Source organism: Pseudopodoces humilis, chromosome 4 (assembly GCF_049639895.1).
Source record: "Pseudopodoces humilis isolate 2021_Gansu_Grassland_sample_001 chromosome 4, ASM4963989v1, whole genome shotgun sequence".
NCBI lineage: Eukaryota > Metazoa > Chordata > Aves > Passeriformes > Paridae > Pseudopodoces > Pseudopodoces humilis.
In genome coordinates this window covers 62,458,441-62,464,440 of record NC_142203.1, presented here as the reverse complement: position 1 = coordinate 62,464,440, position 6,000 = coordinate 62,458,441, and positions in this window count along the sequence as shown.

The following is a 6,000-nucleotide window of genomic DNA, read 5'->3' as shown; positions in this document are numbered from 1 at the left end:
ATTTGACCTTGAAAAACTATTTCTTTCAATGGATCTCATGTTGCACTTGCAAACTATTCTATTCATAATTATTCATGGGGTTATACTTACCAACTGTCTATTTAGCTTAACAAATCAATGCACCTGTGAAATCTCTGCTACAGCTTGCCTTCTTAAGAGAGCACCTGCAAAGCACAACTGGTTTTTATCATCATCTCAACTCCTCATTTTCTTTTTCATTTTCACTTCATGGAATTTTTCTTTCCATATTTTACCCTTGAAGTGGATCTCTGGTTTATCTGGGCTCCCTTAGAAATGTCATGGTTCACATTCCAAAGCAGGTAGAATTACTCTCTGGATGTGCCTTTTCCAGAGACTAAAGAGGAAGAGGGTCTAGGCAAACAACTTACACTACATCTCTACTGTGTAGACAGCAAAGGAAAGGAGAGACAAAGTCCCCACTTCAAATTTATAATTAAATGTCCTTTCCAACAGATAAATAGTTGGATTTTGAACATCTCTCTCTGCTGGTTCACAGTGTTAATTTTCTGGATTTTTATATCAAGGAGATATAATAGTCTATTTTGCATGTTGAATACTCAGAATCCGCATGAAAGCTTCCTTCCAAATCCACCTATTTCTGAAGCCTTTTTCTAAGGCTTGCTGACCTTGTTGCAATGTGAGTGAGACAAGTGAGACAGTTGGAAATACCCCAATACAGTTTAACAGATTTGCTCTGCTGTGAGACTGTAATGGTTCACCTCTACTAAGAATATAAACTATAATGTAAACCTGTTACCATGCAAATAAAAAACCACTTAATTTAAAATCACAATATCTAGTTATCACATAATTCTATGCTTTCTTAATACAATCTACAGAACAACCCATGGTTGAATCCCACAACTACTGTGGAAGAGAATAGCATAGCCTCTGATGGTTTTCTTTTCTCCAAAATGCTAGTGTGCTTCAAAATTATGTTTAGGACTACATCAAGCTGCTGACCACTATAGAGTACCAACTCCACCTAGACTGTAAACTCATAAATCCATGAAAATCAGAATTGAGATTCTTAATACAATTTAATGTTCTCATTATAATTTTTTCATAGAAAACAGTTTTAAAGTGATGATCTGTAGATAAGGAACTGCTCCACAGTAAGTTCTTTAAATCAGCTGTTATAAAAATACTGTATAAATAAAATCAACCTATTGGATTCCTGTATTAGATAACTTCTAAGCAGCATGTAAGAAATGAAGGAGAGAATGTTTTATTCATGTGATGTATGCAGTGTTCAGCTTCGAGAAGCCACAATGGGAAAAAAAAGGTAAAACCTTCCTTTGTTTCCAAAGTGAATATGTGGATGTAAACAATTCTTATTGTTATGAAGGAGTTTAAAAGCTCCTCAGATTATTTAAATGTTATGGGGGAAAAAAAACCAAACTTAAGAAAAATATCCATTTCATTTTTTTAGCATATGAACTGTGTTTGAAGAAAAATCCTGGGTGAGTATCACCAGAGGTGTTACTAAAGGAGCATCAGCTACTCTACAGGCAAGAGAAGGAAGTAATAATTTTGCTAAATTTGTTTCTGGATTCAGTGGTTTAAAGTAACTGACTGTTCCATGGCTTCTGGCAAAACACATTTTTTTACTGCAACTTCTTTTTGATGCTGTTTTCAAATGAGCAACAGTATCAAACTGAGTACCAAAAGCTGGCAGAGCTTTTGCATATCTCTCCCTCTTATACTATGACAACATGCTTTTTAAAGTAGTTTCAAGAAAGTCCATTCACATCTTATAGAAAGCGAGAGAAACTCTCTTTTTGCTACTATGCAGATAAATGCTGCTCGTGGTCCAAAGTATAATCAGTAGATTATACTTTATGTTATCTAGTCAATGCAATCTAGTCTGCTGACCTGGATTTCAGGTAAAGAAAGAGTCAAAATCATGAATACCAAGATAGATAATGTGTATAAAAACACCTCCTATACCTCCCATAGAACTCCCAGCAGCTTGTCTGTCTTGATTGCAGGCCTCCAGGCATGGCCTTCATACTCTTCACATTTGAATTGCATATCTCAATTTCTTTTGCATTATAGCATTAATGATGGGTAATATGTTCTTCACAGCTTTTTCAGCCTTCTGGTCCATGCACTGAGAAGCACTTCTGATATCAATCCCATAAATGATCCCAGGATCATTTGACTGCAGCCATCACTTAAGTAAAGTAAGTTTGCACATTAGATGCACCATGGTGGAGCCCCAGACTTGCCTGCCTGCCCTCATCAAGGGAGAATGGTGTCAGACAGGGGTTTCAGACCCATGGTGTCTTGAGTGGGACTAAAAGGATTTTTTGAGGTATTAACCAGACCTCTGCACCTGTTTGACACTTGCTAATGAAAATCAAAGTTGCAGGATTTGTGTTTATAAAGGGATCCCTAAAATAGTATAAAATTTGGTTGAAAATGACATGTGGGGATATTGGACCTTACTTGTCCAAGCAGGACTATCTTTACAGCTGGATCACCTTGCTCAAAACCTTGCAAATTGATAATCTCCAAGGGACAGAAATCTTAGAATAGACTTTTTTAACTTCTAGGCTACCCAACTAGTGAAAAACTTGTTTTTACTGTACCCAAACTGAGCCTTCCAAGCAACAGTTTGTGCCCATCATCTCCTTTTAGCTCATCTGGCATTATCAAGAAAGACATTGTCTCTGACATCTTTGCAAGTCTCTTTAAAACAGTTTCAGGAACTGTATGATTTACAATAAGCCAAAATCCTGAGGAGTTATATATAATTTCCCATCCAAAGAGAACTGCTGAAAGAAAGAAAGAAATTGTAAGTTTGGAAAGATGCATCTTTACTTTTAAAGATAATTACACTGATGAAATTTTTGTTCAGAGGGATAGCTGCAACACCATATAGAGATTCCTTTGTCTCATTGCATTAAAACTAATTAGAATTATATAATTACAGCTAAAAATAGAGAAATATTATTTCTTTCATTATCTTTCATTACAGGTTGATATTGTATTTATTTTATTCACAGCAATCATATGTTATGCAAGCTAACATATGATAATGAATATTTTCAGAGTGTGCTCTAGCTAATGGCATGTTCCTGAGTAAAGGGGATTAAAGTGTAAAATTGAGGCCAAAGTTAAAAGAAAGTGACTGCTCTGAATGCTATTTAAAGGAATTTAGAGAAATGAAGGCAACTCAACATTTCAGATTGCTGAGTGCTGAGGATGCTATTTCTAGTGTGCTCTGGTGAATTGGTGTGAAACTCATGGCAGCTGATACTAATTGTAATGAAAAGATACTCGTAAAGTGGTGTGGGGTATAGCTGTGTATGCAATTCACTGTCTGAATGTATGGAGAAGAGTTGCCTCAGGGAAAGTATGAAGTAAATGCTGTTCATGAAGAATAAAAATACTCAGCCCTTGAAAGGCAGATGAATGACCTGAGCGAGTTAAATATATATAACAGCATACAAATAACTGTTTAAAAAAAATCGTCGTTGCTATTTTCAGACTTGAAAGCCACAAAGTATTATGGCATTAAGCCATTTGAACGTACATCCAGATCTAAGATCTTTACTTGATTTTTCTTAAACAGGTTTCTTTCATAGGTTTTGCTGGAATGGAATGAACAGTTATAACTTAGATTTCCTGAACTCTTAAATGTTATTATTTGTTTTATCAGGTTTTGATTGGGATTTTTTTTGTGTATTACCTTTGGCACATATTTCAACAAAGTGCTAGTAGAGCCAAATTTCCATGTATTTTGAGCCCCAAAATAGAATTATTTAAATTTTAGTTAGAATTTCCATTTGGACCCTGCTGCAAATCTTAGAAGTGAAATATAAGATGTTGGTTTTTTTAAAAGCCCTATGGTCCTGTAAATTCTACATCTACAGTAATGAAAGTAATGATTAGCTATTATTATAGCTTACTTTCATGACGATGATTTCTCTTAAAAGCACAGTATGAAATCTGTGCATAGTTTAAACTGGGTCTCATAAGATATAAGAACACATTCAGGCAAAAGGTGCTTAAACAAGAGGAAAACTTGAAAAGGATGCATCACTTGCCTAAAGCTTACATTTCCAGTAATAGCAAAGCCCAACTGAAAATCAGAGCAAAATTGCCCACTGAAAATTTTTATATTTTGTTCATTTTGTGCTGATTTTCGACAGCCAAGTATCTTGAGGAATTAAATGCATGTAAGTGCAATATAGGATGAAAAAGCAACCTCAAAGCAATGTGTTACCTGGTTGCACATGAGGCCATATTAAGATCTTCCCAAATTCATGAAAACTACACTGAAGGCAATGCTGCTGGCTTTTTGACTTCTCCTGCAACAAGCATTTAAATTCAAAAAATCCTGTCAGCTGCAGACTCACAGAGGACCCTTATAGAGCACCAAGAGGGAATCTGATCCTTCTGGAAAGAACTGATACTCTTATTGTGTATACCGTTTATACATTACATAAACACAGATAAAAGCAAAACAGGACAGAATCACTTGCACTCAGTGCACTTCTTGCACTCAGGATGAATAAATGCCTCTGAGAGGATGAACTGTAATTTGAGCCTGGAGAATATTAGTGGAGTACGACCAGCCTGAGTCCATCTGAGATGAACTTTAAGTGGTTTGGTTTTTTTAATGAGGTAAAGACCTGTTTGGTTATGTATGATAAGAAATCTTAACTTGAAGATTTGAGTTGAGGTGGAGGAAATTAAGCTAGTCCTACCTGGTTGAGCTAAAGTATTGAAAATCTTGATGGTCTCTATGAGAAGACACTGTTCATTTTCTAGAATATGTAACCCTGGAAGGTCCTCTAGGCTCCTGCCCATAGTAGTATAGATACTGAAAAAGAAAAGCTGAAATACTGCTGCTGTACAAACTGAAGCAGTATCTTGTAATCTCACAATTCAGTTGTTGTTTTATTGTGTCACCTGCATAGTTTCCAATTACTCTAGCAGATTTTGTGTGTTAGGAAAACTGAGTTTGATGCAGAACAATTCAAGAACTTCTAAACGTAGGTATTTTTCATGAACAAATTTGTTTGTCTAGGCAGCAACTCTGACACAACCCAAACTGGGTTGCCTTGCATACATATTCTTCCATGTTGGTTGGGGGTCTTTTCTTTGGTTCATTGTTTGGGATTTTTGGTTGGTGGTAATGGTAGTGTTTTTATTCACTTTGATGGTTTAATCTCTTAAATTATCCTGAAGGCGATTTTCCAGTGGTGGTTAGTACCACATCTGCAATCTGAAAAAAGTATTGTACAGGATTTTTCCTAATCAAGTTCTAACAAGAGAGAAATTTTTAAATCAAATCATGCACTTCATAAATTATCTGAGAAGAATAAAACATGCTGATTCCTGTGCATATCCCAGAATGGAGTGGGTGGGGAAACATAGTCAAACTTCTAGTCTATGAGAAAGAACAATGAATTGCAAAAGAGGGATCAAAGGATAAGCTTAAGAGTGTTACTGCTGTAGCAAAAATAAGCTTAACTTTATTTGATAGATACTGTTTGGGGAGTTATTTTAATAAATGTCATTAAGTAAATGTCATTACATTATATAAATGCTGTTATAACTTTATTCTCTTCTTTGATTTTTGAATAGAAGTGCTCTATGTATTTGTAACTTGTGATCTAAAAGGACAAGGAGCTCTGAACCACACTGGGACCCTCTTTACTGGTATTGCTAACACAGTTGGATTCCTGTACTGTAAAGGTGGTAAAGATGAAGGAGCAACAAATGACTAGGCTTAAGGAACAGCAAGGTAAAAAGGTACAGCCAAGTTGGGTAAGAATATCTTGCAAGTTCCCTCTGGATTATTGCAAGGGCCTACTATAGCTGACTAGGAAAGAGAAAGGCATCTCACATTTGATCACTTTAAAAGCATAGTGCTTTTCAGTGTTTGCTCAAACTCAGCACAGTAGGTATTTGGATGTGTTCAATTTACCTGGGCTTTGAAGTCTCTTCTTCAAAAGCAGTGAA